General features: G+C 39.5%; 1 protein-coding gene across 4 annotated transcripts in view; it reads left to right on the forward strand.

The window, feature by feature from the left end:
- Positions 1–24,604, forward strand: part of P2RY8 (P2Y receptor family member 8) — a 56,943-nt gene that overhangs the window by 23,292 nt on the left and 9,047 nt on the right. Inside the window, exons 2-3 of one of the 4 annotated variants that reach the window (XM_026115451.2) lie at positions 6,068–6,133; positions 6,635–6,755. The exons of 2 other annotated variants lie outside the window; for them this stretch is intronic. The gene's annotated coding sequence lies outside the window, so the exon portion shown is untranslated. Of the gene's footprint in view, positions 1–6,067; positions 6,756–24,604 lie in introns of all 4 variants that reach the window. One more of the 4 variants, XM_026115450.2, reaches the window with a different exon arrangement.

Consider the following 24,604-nt stretch of genomic DNA (forward strand, 5'->3'; position numbering starts at 1 on the left):
AGAAATATCCCACAGGTTCAGTTTTCTGCATCCTTGAATCTGGTTATGTCAGTTTGATCTAGTCTCTTATAATACGTATTTGATAGGAAGTCTTCAGTCCTTGCTGAAATTTTCCTTCGGTAGTCTTATTTTTCAGCAGTGTTCAGTATTAACAAATATGTCCACCTAAAATCTTGGAGGGAGAAGGAAAGAGAGAGAGAGAGATTCTGTATATATTGCATGCAATGGTTCAATTTTTTTAAATGTTGGATTTTAGCCATTGTTCATATTGTGACAGAGAGATTCTGTCTTTTTGTGCACAGACTAACGAGGGACCAAGAGTTCTCCAGGCCAGTTAGTGAGTGCAAGGCATCTATAAGCTTTTTCTTCAAAAGCTGCACATTTTGTCAGATTTTTGTACTATTGCATTCAAGCTCAGCTGCTGATGAATTCAAAATAATTTTACCCTCACATCCTCTCTCTCCCAAGTGATGATTAAGCCTTGAAGTAACAAGAAAAAAAAATGCACTCGATACACTCATGGTGAAGCAACTAGGATACCTTACTACCAGGCACACTGCACCTGATTCACACTTGCAAAAGTAAGAAGGGAAAATGTCAAGTCACCCCAAAGTATGTGCTCTTTTATCTTCTCTTCATCTTCAGATGTGGATATTATCCATCTTTAGTAATCCAGTGCAGGTATGTGTTCAGCTAGTGAACTGTATTTTACAACAATGAAAGTCAGGGTTATCAGTGCTGGTCACTATTCAGCAATATATTTAGACGTGTTCCTTTTAAAAACATTTTTTAGCAACAGCTGGTTCTTAAAAGAATTTTATTTGGTCCTTTCTGCAGCTCTTAGTCATGGAGGAAATATAATCTGTTACAGCACAGAAACAGTGGCCACGAAGACAAATTCCGTAGGGAGCTGCCTGTAAGTCTGATCAACATTTCAGATGAAAAGTGTTACATTTGCTTTGACAGGATGTTACACGGAGAGATTAGCTGTATGAGGCAATTGCTGAGGCAATTAGGGAATATTCAGGAACACAAGTCTTTGCTTTGAATAGGTGAGTAAGCACAAAAAAAGGAATCATCTTCCTAAGACTTCCCCCCCCCCGCCACACACACACAAGTTTTCAAAGATATGACCAGGCTCTATAAATCCCACCGAATGGAAATTCTGTTATCCCAGTATCCTGGGTAAACTGAGTAAGTCCCATTTCTGGGCTACAGTGATTCCTTCTGGAATGTAGAGGCATGCTGAGAGATAGGATAGGAATAGCGAAACTGTGGACAAACAGGAACAGAAATGCTGAGGGGAAAGACAAAAAAAGAGAGGAGAAAAACTGGTAGTAGGAAACTGAGGTGGATGAGGACAGAGGGAGATGTCTGGACACCAGTCCGTCGGGGGACAAAGATAGCCTTCGGGTTACACACGGCAGCTGAAGTAGGTGAGTTGTAGGGGATAGCAAGACATGTGATCCTTTCAGCTCATTTCCTTAAATACCCTTGAGTAAAACCTGAAACATCCAAATCTGAGTAATCTTTAAAAAACCTAATCTTTAAGGCAGAGTAGGTTTGTCTGCACCCTCTAGTGGTCTAGATGGAAAATATGGTGTTGCCTAACACCATCAGTGTTCCATCCACTCGCTGGGACCATTCATTCCCTGGCCTTCTGAGCTACCTGACACATCTGTAATAATTACTGTTCTTAGCCTGCAAAACAGGATAGCTGCATCCAGGCTGCCTTTTGGGAATGGTCTTTGCTCTGTGGTAACTACTAACTTGCACAAAATGATTGGAGCCCAGAGTTGTTTGAGAATAGTAGCTGGTGTGAACCAGAACTGTGCCAGAAGTGTAGCCTCACAAGAGAGTAAATTTTGAGGCCTGAGCCCATGTCCTTGCAGTGTTTAGTTTACTAATATTGACATAGACTTAGTGTAGTAAAAGCTCCCTTGTGCACGTGGATTATGGTATAGTCCTCGGTCACCTAAGTGTAGATATTACAGAAGGAAACCTTACATTTTATCCAGGGCACAGGAATATTTAAGTGCATAAAGTCAGTTAACAGCCCATTCAGAAGGAGACTGTTGCCTCTAGATGCCCTGATCCACTTGCTGCTGGAGGACACATGCTGACAGGACTGCAGGAAAAGACAAAATGGCCTTGTGGTTTTGGTGATTGAGTAATGTCCCGGGGAATTAGATTCAGTCTGTGATTCTGCCTGAAAGTCTTGGGTAATGCTGAGAAAAGAACATCTCCAAAAGGAAATTTTTGGTGCCTGAAGTGGAGCTGGGGTGGAATTTCAGAGCTTCATCCCCAAGTGGGGACAATTCTCATACAGTCACTGACTGTAATCCCATAATAGTTGCTTCTTGTGACATAATATAACAGTATTTAATGACAGGTATTATAAAGCAATTGGATTTTGACAGGACTGAATGAGCTGCCGTAATGCCAATAAGAAGCATGCTTAAAGCACATAATTAAGATTGAGTTTCCTTAAAAAATATGTACTTTCTTTTCAAACGTGGTTGAGGAGGAGGAAATAGTGTCACCCCTCTTCTAGAGCGCTCTCCTAGAAGAAAGAGCATGCATGTTCAACACTCTCTTTGAAAGGTATTCAAAGCTTTATCTACTTCCTTCCTTGAAAGTATACTAGCTACCACACTCAAGGCTGATTTACAGCCTTTTGGTTGCAGTTGCACCTTTATGGAAGATGAAGGAATAGTCATTGGACAAAAGAGGAGCAAATATTTAAAATATAGTCTCTAGGTCATTCAGCTAGAAGGCACAGACCTGAATTCTGGTTTCATCTTCAAAGGCGCTGTTTCATATTAAGTAGTCATTGGATAACCACAAAAGCCCAGTCTAAAGAGCGGAGACCAGACCATGTCCTCCTCCTTACAGATGATTGCCAATGTGTCTAGGCTAGAGAATCTCTTGCCCTCCTGCATAGTGTTTTGTCTCCCCCGAGTTGTCTTTTATATATATATATATATATATTTATATTTATATATATTTATATATATTTATATATATTTATATATATATAAAATTGATCATTTTGATGTGAAATATGGGTGGTACCCAGCAGGTTTGTGGTTAAAACAATCTCCTGCTTGAGTATAAATGCCATGGTCAGAGTAGGGAGGAAACCTGAGGCATCTGTTTCCTGACCTTAACCACTGGGCTATCATTTAGAAAGGGAAAGGAAGTGTTTCTCTACTATACATCATATTACCAGATTATAGCAAATCATATTCAGTCCTCTGAAAGAAAAGGCAACAGGGAATCTTCGTAAAAGGAGCCATCACCAACCATATCAAGACTCTTGTCCCCTGGTGGTTTTCCTACAAGAAAGAAGATACTCTGTGAGACTTGCTAAGATTTTTTTCCCAAGTTTCCATGTTTCCAAGATTTATCCATACTCTCCTCTGGATGAGCTGCACCTGCTGCATGTGAAGAATGATGACTTCAGACTGTTTCTCATAATTTTGCTGACTATTCCAGATCTCATTCTGAGATATCGAAGTCTTCATTGGTGCCCTACTCGTTCCACCCATATGATGCTCATCCTGTACGACCTGAAATCGTTTTCTCAGATCTAGTTTCAAGGGGTTAAGCTTTCAGAAAGCCACCAGTTCTGAGTTCCTCATTTTCAAGTACCTGTTCAAAGACACCTGGGTCTGACTTGCAGAAGTATTGAGTACTCATAGATCCAGATGTAGTCAACACAAATGTGGCTTTGAAACAAAAACATTTTATGCAATGTCATATGCTCTGAGAAATCAGGTCCTAGGCAGCTCAGGTTCTCTGCACCTTACTGTCTTGTTTGTACTATGGGGTAAAATGATTTTCATATTAGAAGGAGGTAGTGAAGACAAGTTTGTTGCTCTTTTTGAAGCACTCCAATGCTATAGCATTGCATGCCACAAAAATGCCCCCTAGAAATTATTTATTTGGTGTTCAGGGGAAGGGTTTGAACAGTGCACTGTACAAAAGGCATAGTATCACTCATTGAACAATGAGGAGAAAAAAGTTTAAAGCTTTCTGATGGGGTATTTTTCCATAGGAAAATTGTTGGGAGGGCATTGGTTCCAACACAGACCTAATGCAAATGGCTTAAACTTGTCTGTTTTCCAGCCAGCTAACTTGTAAAGTTTCTTGGCAGCTGGGCTGATTAGCTGTCTTCAGCTTGTTGACTTCCAGTTTTTCAGTGACAGCACCATTAAACTCCAAAAGAATCAATGGAAACTGCTGATTAAATTCTGCCTCCCAGGGTCTTCAGCAGTATTTGTGTCCAGGCTGTTAAAGCACTACCCTCTCTGAGGTATGAGCATCATGAGTATTTTGACGAGGAAAGAAAATAAAAGACATTTTCGTAAGGGACACTTTCCCCTCCCCTTAATCCCAGGTCACTGCAAAGCTGATGAACTCGGTTATACAGTATTTAAATAATCAAGGCAATGGTCAGTGCTGTTTCAGTCATCGGAAATACATAGCCCAAAAAACTGCAGCTCAACTATGATTGTAGCTGATAGAAGTTGGGTTAACAACTTTGGTTAAGTAGTTCAGTTAAACAGGAGAAAGATCAAGCTCTTAAGCTGAACTAAACTGTGCTTTACACATTGTATAGAAAACTTCTTTCTGACTATAAATCATGACCCAAGTTTGTGTGCACTTGCCAAACAGAATGTCTGGAACCCCTGTCTTTCACATGAAGATCTACCTTCTCAGTCACATATTTCTCCTTCAGTGCACAAAGATTTTATTAACACCTCTAAGACGGCAAAGAGTGAAGTTTCCTTCTAGGTCTCTGGCTTTAGTAATCTCAGCAATTTTCTGCCGTGTAGATACATAACGTCAAAATCTGATCTCTGTGGGTAAAATAGCCTCAAAAACTCATCACTGAGATATTTCAGGTTCAGTGTACATTAAATGTTTGAGATCTTAATGAATGTGTACCTCTAAAAGCTTTTTTCAGCTCTTTAAATCAAACATTTTCCATCAACACTATTTCTCAGAGGAGCTGACAGGACGTGGTGCAGTTCTGCATGTTATATAGTAGGCTGATTTGTTTGCTCGACCCACATATCTATTCCTACTAATGTTTGTGGGCTCTCTTGTGTGATTACATGTACCCCCATATGAGAGAAGGCAGAAATCATAACAGATCTGGAGGTCAGTAACATAGATTGTTGGTCTACTCTCAGCTTGAAAATAATTGCACTGAGTAATGAGTCGGTTGGATTCTCCACACCTCCCAACTTTCACTGCTCAGTACGACAAAAAGGGCTTAAGTCTTTTACAGGAGTGCATGGAGATTTCTTTGTTATAGGGGGAACATCAGCATGTGGAAAGGTTATTCCAATGCCAGTTAGCAGGAAGAGAGCACAGAGAGACAAACTGTACTACAGGAATATTGGTTCCTTTGGTTGTGACTAGGCGTCTGGCTGCTCTAACTTGTGCCTGGAGCTAATGTGGTCATGAGTGTAAGAGGAAAAAGAGGTGTTCAGCAACATCTTTGTCCTCTTTTCCTGAATAGCATGGGGGCACCTGGCAATTCAACTTCCTCATGTTTGGAATAAAAAAGGTAATGTCACACCTTCTTGCCGTTGCCAACAATTTTACAGTTCAGGCTAACATTTTAATATTACAGGAGCTGTAAACAGTCCTCTAGAATAACCTGCCTCAGCACAGAAAAAAGTACTTATCTTCCATATATCATCAACTTAAACTTTTCTAGTAAATCTGAAAGAAGAAATGAATAAGTAGGGTGTTTGCTCACAAAGAACTGCATGGAAATTCAAAGTGTGCCAAGCGTTAATCACAATTCTATATCAAAGATATTTCTGTGTCCAGGTGTGGGTCCAAGAGAGCTGAATGCTAAATTCTGTCACCTCCTGTTTCCTTAAATGGCAGCTAAATGTATTCACTGGGTCCTGGACCATTCATAAATTGGGTCTGTCATATATCGAGTCAAGAAGGATTTGGTGTAGGATTTACAGACTTGGTTTTGTAACCACATGAAATACTCTCCCATTTATTCTGAACTATGCTTTTTTCGCTTTGATCCCAGGCTGCAAAAGGAATGGATGAGAGGCATTTTGAGCAGTCAGCATGTGACTCACAGTGACGCTTACATGTAAGGGAAGACAACCTGAACAAACCCTCCAGTGGTTCTGTGAGCAGTAGAAAACCGTAGACTATTTTCTTCCTACAATTCTGTGTTATATGGTGGATTACTATATAGTGAAGACTGTCATTATTGTCATTACATATGTCTATAACCTTCTTCTCCAGCGTTATTATGGTCATGACACACAGGAAGCCATATGCGGTTGCAGAAATCAGCCAAAAGAACTAAAATATATTAAGCAAAATTGTAAATGTCTGAATCCCAAGCTTTTATCTAATTGGCCAAATATTTTTATGAAATACTCGGAAACTTAGTTAATCTCGGGACCTATACCCTTTATCAAATTTGGCTAGAATTAGCCAAGAGGTTGACATTTATTGAGGGAGAGGGGGAAACAGACCTGTGAACAACAACCAAAGATCCTTTTCAAACAAGGCTAAAACAGCAGCTAGGCTCAGTAGTTTTTTGTTTGCTGCTTATTTTCTTGCTTCTCAATTAATGATAAAGTGAAGAAGTCAAGCTGTTTGATCTCTGCTCTGGCTGACAATCACCGAGGACTTCCACCTATAGCTCTGAAGAAGGAACTCTCCCCTGGTGGTTTCTCCTATATCATATCCTTCCCCTACAGGTGAGACTACATGCCCACCCACAGACCTCATTCCTCAGGTAGGAAGGTGTACCAAAAAAACAGGACCTTTAACTTTTATGTTCCAAGCAGCCTACGCTGTCACTGTGAACAGTACGGACTGGCTCACGCAAAGTGTTGTATAACCCAGCATCTCAATGCACATTATCCTTTCCGGCCACTGTGGTCCACACTGAGTCCTGGTCTCCTTTTATTTCTGCAGCCCAGTGCCATTATGCCTTTTACCTTTTCCTGGGAAGAAGAAAATCATGAAAGCCTTCTCTGAAATACATTCAGTCTGTGCTTTCTGTGTCATTGTTAATGCCTAAATGCTTTCCTTCTCCAGAGGAGAAATGCACTGCAGAGACTACCTTGTGGGTGTTTATATCCTTTTTGAGATCTGAGTCTGAGCTTAATTCTCTTGATGTGTATCCATGAAAGGCAATGAAGATGGACAACCAGCAGTGATGCTGATGAATAAAAATAACTTCTGGTTGCCTACAATCTGTTAGGCACTGACTTATTGCTTCATACGTGAGGGTTACAATGGGATTATACAGAAGCATAAAATTAAGCCTGTGACAGTTCAACTATTAAATACTTCTGAAGATCTGAGACTAAATATATGCAATATCAGATCCTTAATTTTATTCCCATTTATTTCAACTGTGAGATAAATTCCTCCCAAGCCCTCCCCAACCTCAATCTTTTTCCACCACCAGTCACACTGGTGCAAAACAGTGCTGTAGATTTTGGCAGTCACGTAGGTACCGACAGTTGCAAATGACTGCCCTTTTTTGAACGCTCACCTGCAATACATATATTCTTGTGTAAAAACTGTTTTTTTGTAGGTTAGGGCTATAGAGATTGTACTGCTGCTGAATCACTGTCAATGCTGTCAGTGATGAGAAATTACAAGAACATTTCTCCAGTGGAGACACAGCTATATATGGCATTATTTTCAAAAAGGCAGCATAACATCATTAGATCAGAATTATGTAGTTTGCAAATATTCTTTACAAAGCAGTTTGCATTTGTCTCTCTGACACTGACAGCTCAGCTGTCTGTAGTGGCTAATTCTGAGGTAAGGTAGTTTATAGTATTTGCTCTATTTTATATGCTTTTCATCTATTCAATCTCAAATTAAATAACAGACTAGAAAAATTGATGCCACCCAGTACTGAAAGGCTATGGAAACCAAGCTACCTTCTCAACATCAGAAATAGTCCCTTCAGCTACTTACAGAGTTTCTATTTCCAAAGTTCCCATTATGGTTTCAACTAGTTATTAACACTCCACCCCACCCCTCAGAAAAAAACAAAAAACAAAAAAACACCTACTTTTAGGTTCTTCTGTGTTGTTTATACACTCTGTTTAAAATGTTATCAAATCCTTTTTAATTTTTTGAAAGCTTAAAAGCAGATTTGTTTCAACCGCTACTTCCTTATTTCTCCTCCCTTCCTCTTAACTCTTTAACATACAGACTCTTAGGTACTTTTGCTTTTCTCCTTTGTCTGAAGTCTACAAATAAGTTAATCTATACATCGTCCCAACTAACTGGGAGTATGAAAACTGTGCAACTTTTCAGCTAGCTTCTCATCAGAAAAGCAAGAAGGAGCTGAAGACATCACAATAGCTGGGTAGGAGCGGAGTTTCGTTAGGCTTTAACCATAGAGAACCTTATGTTCTTCTCATTCATCCTTCTGATGGTGTTTTATTTTGACTAGCTTGCATCACTCATTTCATTGGAAGTATCAGGATTGCTTGCTATCTATCATCACAAAACACTAAAAATGACCAGATCATCTGCTACTTTCCTCTAACCCTGTCCTTTATAGTAATGCACCCACATACCCACTGATATGAATTAGTCATACTAGCAATGACAGGATGTCACAAGAGATAGCTGAGGTCTCGTGTTGGGGTGAGGAGGTGCATCTGAACTACTCCGTGAATGTCCTGTGAACCTAGTTCTGCTAAAAAGCATTAGGCTGGTCTTACAGGCCAACCTGCCCTGCGCTGAAACTCGGTGTGCCCAGTTTGCATTTTTACTGAAGTCCTTTGCTCTGGCCTTAAAAGAGGGAAAATAGCTTCTTAGGAATCTCCCTGTGTAAGTGCCCCTCTTAAGTGGAGTAAGTGTTGTATAGGATCCCTGTATTGTCCTTCTCCCACCCCAACCTGGGAAGCAGGGAGGGATAGGTAAAGGACCTCAGCAAGAGAGACAGAGCAACCAGGTCCACAGCCACACTTACCTGTACCCCTGTGAGGTGAGGCTCATCAGCCTGCTCTAAAGGATCCAGGAAAACAGGCATGCCCATGCAACAGGAGACAACTGTAGTTCACTCGTGCCTCTCAGGAGGGAAAGAAATGAGAGGCTAGGCCTGGTGACCTGAAGTGAAGGCACTGTACCCACCTGCCAGACTCACTCTCTTCCACTTCCAAACTGCTCTCTCTGGGAGAACGCTACAAAAATGAAGAGTTGGAGAATCCACATAGCTTTCCCCTGGTGGATACCTTTCCTAGCATGCTGGTTGTGCAAGAGCAGGGTGTTTGGCAAAGGATAAGTTAAAATATCTGTGGATGTATCATAATCTGGGAGGTCTGGCTAGCTGTTTGAGTGACATTACAGTATAGAATACCTGTCCGTGATTTTTGACCTGGAGAGAAAAGACATTGGGACTACGCCAAAACGAGGAAAGGCAAGCACATTTAATTGACTGCTACTCAAGCTCACAATAGATAGTGTAGGCAAACCATCCCAGGTGGGATTGGTTTGTAATGAAGTGCTCACCAAGAGATGATTTAGCTGCACAAGCCAAGAAGATTCTTCTTCAAAAGGGGCACACTCTCAGAAGGCAGAGCAACGAAAATGTATATTGATGGTTCATATTAGGTGCCCAAGAGACAGGTCTCTACGGGTTCCTCTGCCTGACCTACTTGTTGGCATTCACCCCAACATCACTAAAGGAGAAAATGTTTCTTCACAGGTTTAATTCCCAACCTCTGACCTTACTGCTAATATTGAAAAAAAAGGCATTACAAGTTTAAATACTGCCTCATTGTCACTGTAAGTGTTAAAAGTCAAAATTGAGATCTTCCACTGCTCAGCTTTCACTAAGGGTGCCCGATATCAAAAATATGAAGCTCAGTCATTAGGCATTTAGAATCACTTATTTCCTAATACCCAGTTCATGCTGAAAGCTTGCAATGATCCACTGCTGTGGAGTGGGGAAAGACTCTTCATTGAACCGTATCACTCTGAAGACCCAATATGCCATAAATAGTCAAAGAACTTATTGGAGACTTACTGGAGTAGACCTTGCATAAAATACAGCCAGGAGAAAGGTGGCGACACTGGTGGGGACTTAGAGAACTCTCTCTCCACATGGGAGATTATAGAATCACTGATGCAAACTAAGCACATTTTCTTCCTAATCTGATCAGAACCAGCCATTATCGCATAAATGCATTAACCACCATGCTAAAGGTATTTTTCTTCAACTTATCTTTACTCCTGCGGTTGAATTTGTTCCTGTTTGTGTGGTGCAAAAGGGAGAAAAAGTGCATGGGTGAGAAAGAATAACTGTGGTGTTTTGTTCAGTGCCTAAAAGGAGAGGACATTTAAGTCACAATTCCCTCTTCAATGCAATTTGTGTATTTTATATTAAGTGACTAATAGAAAAACTTACTGCTTGATGGGAGGTGTGGATTCAAATCTCTCGCTCTGAAGAGAGAAACAAATTCATACCTCCCACATGCCTGTTGAGTGATATCTGAGAAATACAGAAACTGGTGTTGCTGCTCTGGAGCCTTTTTTGTGAGATAAGACAGATGCAAGCATCTATCTCCAGGAGATATTCAGTCATAATACATGGTTGTAGCTAGATGTCTCCTTCAAACCCTCAGAAAAGTGTTGAAAGCTGCAGCTTTCTCAGGACCAAGCCATTTCCTGTTGTGTAGCTTGCTTGCTGCTTCGTGTCCTGGTTTTCTGGATCTCATTCTAAGGTGATTAATTTTAAGTAGTTATCATATGGGACACCTCAACTGGGGCTGTTGGCCTCCTAGGCAGCCAGGTACCTCTGTCTTTTTGTGTTTCTAAGACATAGAGTGCAAGAGGTGTGGATGGTCTTAGGCCCTCTCTGTAGATTTGCATTCCGTATTAATTGCCTCTAGATTGTCTCTAGACTTGTTGCTTTCCTGTGTCTCTGTCTTTCTTTGTGATTGAGCAAAACTAACCACAATCTCTTTTTACACCCAGTTTCTAAAGAATGTCTTTTAACCTCTTTTCAGCTGAAGTCTGAGGTAGTGTGGTTTTCTTGAACTTGATTTATGATGAGAATAAGACATCAGAATTCCCTATCCAGTGTTCAAAGTCATACACTAGCATTTGTAATACAACGTACTCAGTACTCTGCGAACCACAGAATTTTATTGTACCTTGCAGTTTGTCAAGATTTTTTCCCCTTAGTATATTATTATATTATTAGAACTCAGACAGAAGAAAAACACTTCTTGAAAAGCAAGAATTTTCTGTTTTGACAAGTGATTTACGTTTTTGAACAATGAAGTAAGCTCAGTGAAATCTTTTAGAAATTATTACAGCAGGGTTTCCAAATGACTATTTAGTTTTTATGCCATCTTTTTGAATGCCCAGCTCAAGATATGTTCAAGGGATCACATTTGTCAAAACAAGGTGTTCAGATTTTTTTTTTTAATTGAGCACTTGCTTGTAACTCAAATTGTGATACCCAAATAAGATTGTGATACCCAAATAATGAGACATCTCAAATCACCAGGCGAGTGGTATGTTAGTGACCTTGCTGTAGTGGCACAATAACCAAGTGATTTGAGAGGTTTGCAGAAGTTTTGCATAGGAGGCTTTGATTCCTTGTCCAGAAAAACAGAGGTAGGAGCCATGAGAACAAGTCCATTGATTATAGTAAATTAATGTTATATTTGGATGAATACTTTTTGTAAAGTTGGATACAGAATGTATCCTACTTCTTGAGGCTATTCAGCTATTGAGAATTTAGAAAATAATGGAAAATCTTCTAAGTAAATAGGTAGTGCATTACTACAATAGTTTTCATCTTAGGATAAGCAAGTAAGTATGCTTTATACAGATTGCTTTTTTAGTTAAATAAAAGCAGGGGCTGTTCTCCCAGGCAATTTCAAAAGCCAACTGTTATCCTTATAACATTTAGAGCCTTTACAAAGCAAGACACTAATACTTCTCAGTCCACTGTCAGTGAGGTAACTAGGTAATGCAAATATATTAGTATTATGAAAAGGAAAATGAAGTCAGATCAGGAAAGTGACTTGTTCAAAGTCATCATGCATGTAAGTGAAAGAGCTTGCACTGCACTGGAATTCAAGACAATCTGATTATCATCCTCAGGGACACATCTTCAGTCTTGTCAACACACAGGAGAGTCCTGGTTCTTAATCCACTATCTCTGTGTAATTTCTTGGAGACATTTTCACAAAAAGGTTTGAAGAAGTGCATAACACTTTCACCTCCTTGCTGACTTGGCCTTCTGCATGAGTGATAATAAGGAAGCTCATCCTGAGTGTTGCCTCCAGCCCATAGCATCCTAGCGTTGAACTTTGGAAGTGCTCTTGGCATGTCAGACCCATCCTTTCACACAGATGTGCTCAGCAAGGTGGATCATTACTTTACTCATTACCCTGTTCATAGTGCTTTGGTTATTGTGCCACTACAGCAAGGTCACTAACATACCACTCGCCTGGTCAAACCATCATTGCTACTCTTTCATTGGCAGTTTTGGGAACAGAAGGCAAGCTTTCTTCTTTTGCTTTTACGGAAAGGTACATGGAAACCAGTGAGGAGTACTACTGCTAAGGACTGTTTCCTCAGAGATATTTGGATGCCTAATCATTGAGGGCTTTGGCCAAAATTAATATCTTTCCCAAATATTGTTTTGAATGAATAAGATTGCTGCAGCTGCTAAAAAAACCAAGCAAAAGAAGCAATAAGACAAACAAACAAAACCCCCACCTCTGTATATATGTTAACTAATTGTTTTTTACCCTCTGCTTCTGTAAAATTATGAACTTGAGTGTAGTAGATAAGAATGAAACAAATATTAAGTATGATCCCATTGTTCTTGAAGACTGCAGAAGTTATTAGTTCATTTATGATTAAAATACAAACAGCAATGGCAAGGAGCTGCTGGCATGTGATGTGACCTAAAAATAGGAGACTAGTATAAACACATGTTCAGCCTAAAAAGTAGTCTGTCTTGTGATTAGTGTGACCTTTTCAAAATATTTCCTGTTGTGATTGTATAACTTAAAAAATAAAAAGGATAGATTTTAGCTGGTGAATTTCTAGGTGTCTTATCTTTCAATTAGTCATGGCAAAAAGGGATAGATTTCTCGTCATTAAATGAACAGGTAAACAAAACTAAATAGCAAATCATGGGGGGTTTTTTGCGTAGAGTCATTTGTTACGATGTAACAGAGTGCTCTAAAAATCTGTATGCTGCAAAAGCAAGAAACATGCATGTGCAGCTTATGAGATGTCTTAGAGGTAGCATCTGTAGAGTTGGGGGGGAGTGGTTGGGGTTTTGAGCTGAGGAAACCACTTTTGAATTTTTTTTATTTTTATTTTTATTTCTTTAAAGAGTTTCAGAGAATTGAAAGAGGAACCTGCACTGAACAGCAGTGCTAACTTGTACAAAACTTTCCCCACATGTGATGAAAAGCCTTTTATCACTGCACTCTTATCTCTGGTATCTGAGATGTTAGAGCACTATGCCTTTGCTCACCTGCATGGCCACATAGATGGTGCTAGAAAAGGCTGTAAAAATTTATTTTCCCTTTCCAGGCTCTTTTATGAATATTTAATGCATTAACCCTCATCTCCAAGAAAAATGTTTATTTTAAAGCTTAAAACTCTGCTTTCTTTTTCTTTCTCTCTCCCTCATTGTATATTTTTGTGTATGAGAGTGAGGGACAGACAGAGCAGGAGACAGACAAAGACATATACAGAAAAAGAAAAGTATACTAAAGCTGTTCTCCTGAAATTTATATTATCCTTATGCTTTTATAAGAGACTGTTGCTGAGATTGTTGAAGTAAAAATGGATTTGGACTTGTTTCCTACAGTTTGTTCGCCAAACCACATTAAAAACCCTGCAGGCTATGCATCCTCAGGGACTCGCTATCGCTAGGACTGTGTCAGTGGACCCCGTCCAGCCTGCCCTGACACACCTCTCCTGCCTCAGGACTGCTGCCATGTGGAGACTCATGCTTGGCACCACATGCAAAAACATGTGCCTGCAGAAACCATGCCCCAAGCAGGTTGTTCAAGCAGGCCTGGGTCGGCTGCAGGCTTGGCTGCCCTGAAGGACAACCCCAAAATGGCCCTGGCCCCCCTGAAGAGTCCATGAGGTAGTATCAGCCAGGGGTCCCAAAAGGGAGGCGGGAATTAAGGAGTAGCAAAAACTAAACTACTTCAATTATTCTCAGAAATAGAAGCAAGAATAAAATTTGTGCTGCTCTTCCTGAACACACTCACAGCACATAGGAGGGTGGGTTGTGTTTACAAAGACACCGTCCTGCCTCTGCTCCCACAAAGCTGAGGCACGCTGAGGGTTTTAGGAGATGAGATGGGTGCTGTGAGGGTTGTAACTGCATCTCAGCCACTGCCAAAGCCTCAGGAGCCTGACAGCAAAGAAGTTCCCAGAGCCAATTCTCCTTCATGACCTACAGCACTACAGAAGAATGAAAAAAGGAACCAAAACTTTTCATTAGGGAAGCCGTCATGAGAGCCTAAGTTTCAAAGTTACAGTTTTCTGCAAAGTATCATTTCTCATCAGATATTTCCATGTGTTCTGCATGCCTTTGGGGCCAGTGTGCTTGGGTTACATCTATGCTAATAAATTAATCATCTCCAAGGGGAAGTTTTTGATCACTGGAACATGATTGTCTGCACTGTTAAATGATTAGAGCACTCTCGGGGCAGTTTTGGTCTGAGCTAATTAATTTCCCTCAAGTTCCCAGGCAAATCCAGGGCAGGCTGAGGTGTGACCATCGCCTGCTGTGCAGGGGACCAGTAGCGTTGGCACCAGCTGTTCCTGGCCAGCCAACCTCCACGACAGGGAATGGCTCCAAGTACACGTGATTTATTAATACCAATCAACACAGTATACTAGTTAAGGGTCCTCTTTAACTTCAGGCAGAGCAGCAGCTTTCTGGGGGACAGAGATGGCATTTGAAGAAGGAAAAGGATTCTCCAATCATATTAGAATTTCCTTTGGGATTGCTTCAGGACCTAACTTTGTGGCAGCACAGCAAAGGCCTAGCCTCACTGGCAGGCTCCCCGCTCTGCTGGACATTGCCGTTTCCCAGCTCTGCCTGTGTCAATGGGCCAAACCAGCATTTGGGACAGCCTGGTGGTGTCTATCTTCCAGTGGAGCCCTTTCGGGGATCCAAGAAAAAGGCAAAGCAGAAGCTAAGTTTCCTAACAAGCCTCATCTTAGCATATCCAGAAAACACTGATAGGGTCCCACCTTGCATATAGACATAGATTATTATTTTTTATTAAACAGCTGAGGAACTATACGCAGCCCACAGGCCAAAGCACTGCACTGAGTGAGTAGAGGTGCTTTCCAGCTCTCTTGCTGCAGCTGAGCCAATGGAGCAGCAGGATGCCTCAGCCAGGCAGCACAGTGCCCAACATGGGTCCCTCTTGCTTTTCAGAAACTGGGGGCCTGAACCAAGAGCTGCTTCTTCTCTTGTGAGGAGCTCTCCTCTGGTACTTTAACAAGTTAAGCCCATAAGTGAGTCATTTGTGGTGCCTGAACATTCAGATTCTGCATTACACCCCATCACATTTGTCCAGTTTATTCAGGAGTGATTCTTTCTGCTATTTCCATATTTTTTTTTGCCCTCACAGTGATTTTCCTGTCCATTTACTGGCACATCACTGCCACTATTACCGTCCTTGTTATGTGAGTGATAATACAGCCTTGAACTTATATTCTTCCTATTTAGGTATTTCAATCCATGGAAATTCTGTATTATTTGTTGATGCAACTGAATCGTTTATCAGACATGACTCAAAGCTTGCTGTAATAGAACAGTACTCATCCTTCACTGATATGGCTTATTTCATCATTGCTATGTCGGTGTTTGCCCTGGTACTATGTTTTCCAACTGGCTACCTTCTTTCATCGAACTTCTCAGGTGTCTAAATTGTGTCAGTTTCCCAGCTGAAAACCAGGGCTACCCATTTGCACACTTTTTATATATTTGTAGAGACACAAATATCTTGAATTTTTTCTGTCTGACTGTTTTCTGCTTCATACACTTTATACATAGAAACATTTGTCCTGTTCCTTCCTGAATTTTATTAATATCTTTTCCTGTCCTTTTTTCCAAGAATGCAGAAGATTTAGTAACACACCTATCCTCAAGAATGTGTCATCCTGAACTATATACTTTTCTGTGCCTTTTGACTTTCTCTAGTTTTTTGTTTAAAAACGGTAACCTTAACTTTTAGTGACAGAAACCTTGCTCTGTTTTGGTTTAGGTGGAATCATATTTTCCTGTATAGGTTCTGTCTGTGCTAAATATTTCCCTTATTCTTAGTAAATATATATCCTCTTCCTATGCATCTATTTTCAGTCATACATTGAAATTCCAGGACTACTCCAAAGTAGTATGTCAGAACATGTCATTTAGGAGTCTCTAGGGGTCCTAACAACTTAAATTTTGCCTCTGAAGAAATATCTCCTACTACTCTATTGTTATTATTATCTCCCTGAATCAGAATTAGATCAGTCTTCAAAACTACCTTAGAGTTTGTCTTTAGATATCCCATGAGCTTCAGAGTTTTCATCTCCAGCAGGCAGTTTCCACAGGTCCTACTAGCTTAAATACCTATAAATTCCATAATCAAACCCCAAGTGCTACAATTTCTATCTTTTTTACCAGGTGTTATGTTAGTCTGTGTCACTGAAGGACCACACGCATGGTCATCATCTGCCAGAGCTCCCACCTGCAGGAGGTTTTTCTTCAGCTTGCCCTTCTGTCAGTAGATGTCCATTCTCAGAAATACAGTCTGCTAGTCTATGGTGTCCTTGTAGGTTTCTTCAGCATACTTCTCTCCTGCTGGATGTCTACATTCATTTTAGTGTATCAGTGGGTTTTAGCGGGGCAGGAGGAGTTTATTTTCCTTCTTCCTTTTAAACTGCATTCATGAGTAGTTCAGGTGAAGGGAAGAGTGTTTGTTTTGTTATTTTCAAATGCCAGGGAGTAAGAATATTGTATTTTCTCTTCCCACACCTGAAAACTCACTACAGTCACATTCCTCTTTGTCCCATAGACCTAATTCCAGAGTACATGATGCCTAAGGGCCCCTTTCTCACTCAGGCAAAAACATATATATAGAAGTCATATATTTCACTTGAGGTTAGACATCAGGCTCAACTAGATCTCAGCTAACCTCAATGGTTTGGTCCATGGAAGATGTTTAATTGAGGGTAATTAATTAGGTTCCACAGTGGGTGGCATCTCACTGAAGACTGAGTCACCTCAGACCTTATGTATATAGTTAGGTTTGGAATCATCTAAACCTTGCATTTAAAATCTGTGGATTTATTTTATCATAAAAATTTAAAAGTGCTAAGTTCTCTAGTCTTGGGATTACACTAAGCACGTTTTAAAACTAACGTGGTTCTCTATATTTGTCTTTGTCACTATCTGCATTCCACAGTCTTAGCATACTTTTCTGTGTGGCTGAATTTTTGGCCTCGCCTTAAAAGCAAGTGCTCTTTAAGACTGGCTGAACTCTGGATCCTACAGATCCAGACTTTTTCCTACAGTATTTTGGGCCTACTGAAACTCAAACTTTAAATTAAGTCTGAGTACATTAGGTCTTGGAACTGCTGTACTATAGGATTTCTATCCTTTCATTTAAAGATTTTGCCCACTGAACCTTAATAATCATATAGCTGAAATTTAACTTGTAGTCCTGAAAAAAGTTTAAAACCAAAAGAATGCTTTAAATTGTAGCTATACTATGAAACAAAGACAATCATGAGCTGGATACTTTTGGAATGCTGGAGCTGGAATGCTTGTATAAGCTGGATAAATAGGAATACTTACCTGTCCTCATGATGGCTGCACACCTCTCCTTTACTTTGCTGGTGTTCTGCATCCAGAGGCCCTGCCTGCGTCCGTTCACGCTAAGGCTGCTCTCACCTCATACTGGCTTGCGCTACTTGCACGTGGTACACAGTTTAGAAATGTCTATTGCGTTTATCAACCACAAGCGTGCGGGCAACCAAACAAGTTACGACAAAGTAGGGCATAAGGTGGTAGTATATCAGCTATGGTATAGTATGTGCCACAGCAATGCATGCATCTTCCCGCATGATAACCTTGAGCTGTTTCACTAAACTTCATCCCAGAGGGACAAGCATGCTCATGTCTCTGTAAAAGTGAAATCAAATGCACAGACTAATTTCACAGAGCAGCTGATGTACTATGAATTCACACCTGTGCTTATATGGCAATAATGTGTTTGCTTGCCCACACCCTCAAACAAAAATAGCAGACCACATATGAGTGTAATAGGTAAGACTGTGAGATATAGATTGTGTCTGTTTACTACTGGAATACCCAGAATTATTTAGCTCTAACTTCTATTGAGTTAGAGCTAAATGCCAAGGTCATAAAAATTATTGTTAAGACACAAATTTTTGATACACAAATCAATAAATAACACCCTTTAAAGCACAGTACCTTCATCTTTGTTATTTTTTATCAAAATTGCAAAACTCCAGTAATGAGTCATATGGCAACTATGATCCAGAAGTCTCAGGGCATTTTAGTGTTTTTAATTTCACAATACTAGGAATAAAGAGAAGGTCAACAAAGTCAATAATGAGCCATTGCAATGTATTGCCTGCTGATAAGAGAGGAGAATGGCTACCCCAACAAAATCAGCTACAGAGCACAGTGTTTGATTCCTGCTGGTGATTATTTCATATATAATATTAATAATACATCAGCATATATCTGATAATAATTATAATTAGGGTACTTACATACTTCTCAATGCAGAAGGAATATGTTAGACAAGGATGGAATCAAATTTTAATTTTATTCATGCACTTAAGTGCAGTGAGGATTTAAGATGAAGACTGAAGCCTGAGTACAAGGCCACTTGCAGTTTAATTCACCTGAGGAGACCTGAACTTTGACCAGCTCTCTCACCTGCATTCGAGGACTTTCAGAAGAATGAAACCATAGCGTATGTGGTTTCAGAGCGATATTCCTGTTGTATCTCTTTGTATTAGAGAGATAGCATAAGCAGTTACAAAGAAACTGAGCAAGAGGAGGAGCTTTTATTAGAAACCTTTTTATTTTTTCCCATTTCATAGCCTCTGCTTCTCATATGATACCAGTCACAATTCCAACTCATATCAAATTGCCAAACTGAAGAAAACTCAGGGAAAAAGTGCTAAATGGCAAATAAGGTGAAAAATCATTCTACTCTCTCTCTCTTTTTTCTTTGTGTGCATATGTAACTGCTTTTAAAACTGGATCATACTTTCTATCTGCTCATGCAGTTAGCTGTTTCTAAGATTTGTGTTACCTGTGTACTGTGCCTTTGGGTACATCTGCTTAGCACTTTTCAGGCATGTATGAAATTACATGTGTGAAACGCAAGCAAATGCTGGCTCTTGCCAGCCACAAACTGTGCAGCTGCAGTTACTGCTGCTCAATACAAGCCATAAGCTTTGCAGAGAAGTCAGTGTTCAGCTTTTTCGGCATGTGAACAGAGTGAGTTTGCATGAGCTCAGGCAGGGTGAGCTGGCTTTTATCTACCAAAACCATGCGTAGCAAATAACGCTGAGTTGCAGTGTACACAAAGCTGCCTTGGACTTTGGTGGAAGTTACATCAATATAAAAGCTGCAGGACTGGTCCTGAGATAAATGAATACTGATCATGCCATCTGGGTACCATCATCAGTGTGATGACCTGTTTTCCATAGGTATTGACAGTGGTTCCAGAGGAATGAACAGACAATTAATCTCAGTTCCAACCTGGTGACAGAACTTCCCACAGCCCATTTTTTGCATCAAAGCCATTCAGTAAGGAGGCACAGTTTGTTAGGAAGCAAGACTTACTCATTCTGTACATCTGCCTCTTCTTGGAGGAGCATGCTTTCAGGGTCAGAGAATCAGATATGAGAGAAATTTGCCAAGTGCATGCCAATTAAGCTCCTACAGAGCACCTGATCCACTGCATTTTTCAGCCTTGACTATGTTTTTGCTAGTCCAGATGCAAGAATGCCAGGAGAATGCCCAGAGTGTCCACTGTTCACCATCAGAATATTACAGAAGACAACTGGGGAGAAAGTAGAGCAGGCGGTCTTGTAGATGAGCTATCAGTAAAGGCTAAATGATATGTGCTAAACAATTACAGCAATGAGTCCAACAGAAGGCAAAATAATTTTTCTCCTGAGTCCCAGCTGTGGCGTCTTTGCTGCACAAACAGTACAAGCACACTTAAGTAAAACTGATTGTAGCTTTTGACACACTGGTAGAATTAAAGCCCCAGTAAATGTTCATCAGGTAAAATCATGCATTAGGTTCTATTCTGTACCGACTCATTTTCACATGGAAGCTGGTCTGGTCATTTTAAAATGGCAGCTGAGTGGTCGAAGTGTGAAAGGAGAAAATGGTGTTTAGTGAACTAATTCAGATTGTGATAGAATCCAGCCAATTGTGGGCTTCCAGGAAACCAGGATCTGAATCAATAGGATGTTTAAAATGAGCTGGATTCAACTTCAAACACCTGCCTGTTACAGTCACTGAAGATCTGCCCAGTATAGTCAGTGGAATCTAGACTTTCCAGCTCACCCTAAAATGAGAATTTATATTTGTCCAGATGTTAATCCCACAGCTGTAGCTAAAATGAAGCAAATAAAAGTGCCAACTATACCCAAATCTTGCTGCTTGATGCTACTGCTCTGAAAAAATAGTTGCATAATCACATAGATCTTACTTAACAAAACCAACAATAGTACAGCCTACATTTAAAATCACCAGTTATCCAGCACGGGCCTTTTGGGATATGCCTCTGTACTATTTGATGAAAAAGGCTCCCCTTTTATCTGTGAGATAGTAGATTTTATATGTACTGCGACCAACTACTGGAAGCTCAGCCGGGTTCTTTGATTCATCATTAACAACTGTGTTTCCAATTTCTGGCCACAGTACATTACATTAAAGTTAGAATTATACTATATTCTGTCCTCAAAACATTTCCCAAATATCATGCCAAATATCCTTCCAGCTACACCTGCAAAACTTGATTGACTCTCTTGCTTATGGACCCCATAATATGTTAAATTGATCAACAGCTACAGACTGTCATATTAATGCAAATGCAAGAGAAAGCAATGCGTGAGGGTTTTTTTTTTGTTTATCTCAAAAGATAATCTTCAAAAACATGCATGCAGTTCTACCTCAATTCCTTTGTGGACTGAATAGGAGAGGAAGCATTTAAAAAGAGTTTTACAGAAGAGAGAGATGAAAAGATATGAAGTACAGATTTCAAATAGAAATATATATATATATATACTTGCTGTAAAATGCTAGTCATATCATACACATTCAATATAGGACCATAAAGTTTTCTGAAGGCTGAAGGATTTGTATTTGGAAATCTGTCATATTATCTGCCACAGACACTCCGTACCAAAAGACTAATACTTCTTTTCTTGGCCTTTGAGGTCAGAAGGGAAATGCCTTTTCCTTTGACTTTCACAAGAGCTATGTGAGGCAATTACTTGTATTAGGAAGTAATTGCAACCGGAAGTCTGTTAATCCTGGGCATAGACAGGATTTAGAATTATAAAGGAAATCAGTTTATGTATTTAAATTTAGACTTGATCTAGCACTTTTTGTGGTCAAAGTTCTATAAAAACGTAACTCAATATTGATTAAGAGTAGTTTAGGGGCAAGCTCTCTGCAGTAGGGCCCTCAGACACAGAATAGCAGGCACACACATAGTATTGTCTAATGCAATAGAGATTCTCTGCCAGATGTCAGCAATTTTTCAGTAGCTGCATGCACGCATGCTGTTCCTCCATGCTAAGTGCAAGATAGTGTCCTTTCACCAAGAGGCAAGTTATCTTCTGCTGTTGGGAAATAAGAGCATGCACATGGACAGTGACCACAGGGAAATGTAAATTCGTATATTAGCTTACCCTGTAGGAATGAATTCCTGGGCTGCTATGTTGAATTCTTGAAAGGTCTTGCTTTAGTTTTGCTAAATCCTATTACAAATACCAAGCTTAAAAAATCAAGCTTACAAATTCTGTTTATGTAGGAAAGACCAAAAAAAAAAAAAAAAAAAAAAAAAAATCCAAGTATTTGCCCATAAACTGGAACCTCTTCAAATGTAGTTTAGGATGGTCATTTTGACAGAAACTTAGACCAGGCAAAAAGAATCAGTCAGGGTAGTTATACAAGTCAGGTTTCAACTGACCTAAGACTTAACCCACAGAATTTATAAAAACTGACTATATTGCATACAAATAAAGAAAACTGCTTTACTTTGTAGTGTAACTGTCCTCTTTGCAATTCTTAGAGTCATATTATCATGCTTCAGATGATTTGTCAGTACTGGCCCATGGCCTTAGTATTTCTATAAACCTGACTACTGCAGACATAGGCTTTTTAAGGACCACGTTAACTAGGTTCACTCTGAACAGGATAATTGACAAAGATTATAGTGGCCGTTTTTATGCAAACTTTGTCTAAATTAAGATGAATGTCTCTAACGTCAGCACAGAATCCTGACTTTGTTAACTTACGGTTAGCAAAGGTGCAAATTCAAATGGAATAAAATTCAACTATCAACAAAACTGTATAGTCCAGGACAGACACAGGAAATGTAAATGTAACTATTTACAGTTAATTCTGCTACTTAGCTAGTTCTGAAGAATTAGTACAGTATTTCCTTGTGATGTTTCTTTGCCTCTCACCTGTATGTTTAGATTTCACACTTAGTAAGACTTCTTTGGTTGCATCTTCGAAGCTGCTGACTTGCACTCTTTCAGGCTGGAGAAGAGAAGCATTCTCTACTAGGCAGGAGCAATCTCTGCATAATAGGATTACTTTTCTTCTCTTTTGAATAAAGTTGCTTTCATCTGGATGGATATAGTTGAGGAGCTCAACAGTCACTTACTCCTCAGCTACACTAAAGCTGGTAATGCATTTACATTTTCTCACTGAAAAAAAGAGAGCTATTTTTACTTCTCAGTGTGAAATCATTGTGGAGAGAAGACACTCTTGTTTCACCTTACCCTAACTACTTGAGGTCAGCCCTATAACCACCATAGGGTTTACTTTGACTAGGTAGACTAAGACTGAATTCCCCTGTTTATCTCTGCAAGGGTTTTTGCTTCATATAATGATTATAAATTTGTCCTTTCATTGTAAAAATATGTTATCTTTGCAGTGAAGGCATACATAGTTTTCTTATATACTTTATTGGAATAATCTTTAATGAAAAGTAAGAAAAAAAGAACAGTTTTGTCTTACTTTTCTAAAGCTAAATGACATAGAAGGTCAGGAATAATGCCGCTAATTATCTGCTTTCAGATTTGTTTTGTTTGTTCAGAAGTACAAATCAGTACCTGCACACATGTGCAAAGAGGGTAGAACTCTTGTTTGCCCAAATGTATTTATTTTTAAAAGATAATAAGCCAAAAACTTGGGCAAAGTAATGTCTTTGTGATAAACTCACTACAGACTCGGAGAGCAGCATTTTTCAGTCTTTGCGATAATGGGATTCAGAGCAAAACAACAGAAAAAAACCACAGTCAGAAAAAAGAACAGGGAAGGCCCAATACAGAGAAGTTTATTAGAAAACTTATGTTCAGATCTTGACTGAGTGAAGCAAAAATTTGACTTGTAGAGATGCAGAGATATAAGCATACAAGTTAAAATTTGCAAAAAAGGTTTATTACGAGGTTGAGAAAAACTCATCCAGTCAAAATCTTTGGCTTCTTTCAGTAAAGCCCACGATCAGTTTAAGGAACATGCAATCAGAAAAAGAATGCATCCACATTCTTTAGTTCTGTGACGTGAACTTTTCCAGAAGGGCTTCTCTGAATCAGATCAACGATGTTTCAGGAACAGTAACGGTGATGTGTTACAAAAGGGCACTTTTTCTTACTGTTCCTCATGTGAAAACCCCTTACTTTATCTAAATACCAAAGTGTTTGTCACTCTTCTTGAAACTCAAAATGCCATCTCTTTGTCTTCCTAAGTCCTCCTCCTCACTATCTATGAAGAAAATTAAGTGCTTGTGTTTTCTACGCTCATCTTATATCCTGTCTTCTCGCTAGCAATTCAAAGAGTCCAGGAGGGGTCGAATTGCAAACAGTAGTTGTTGTCTTTTAAGTTTTATTCAGTTCTAGCTATATTTAGATAAAAATAAACCACCTTATTTAATCACACATGAATGCAACCCTTTAGCTCTCATTACTACCTTGTAACAGTCATAAATAGAGCAGGTGAAACAAATTCAGCAAATATTTGCCAAAAATGCACTCTCTTGATAAAAAGCAAACTACATTCTTCAGTTTTGTTTGCGTCGATTAAACTGTTAGTATGATTTCATAGTGCTTACAGTAAAATTTGTGTTTTAATTTTACTTCATTCTAAATTTATTTCATTTTGAGTTTGCAATTGAGTTCAGATTTTCAGTTTCCTTTTCCTGTAATCTGAAACATGCTATCCCACATTCTTCAGCTGGAAGGGTGTCTCACTGAAAGTGTAAAAATAACATGGAATTTA

This window comes from Dromaius novaehollandiae, chromosome 1 (genome assembly GCF_036370855.1).
Source record: "Dromaius novaehollandiae isolate bDroNov1 chromosome 1, bDroNov1.hap1, whole genome shotgun sequence".
Classification (NCBI taxonomy): domain Eukaryota; kingdom Metazoa; phylum Chordata; class Aves; order Casuariiformes; family Dromaiidae; genus Dromaius; species Dromaius novaehollandiae.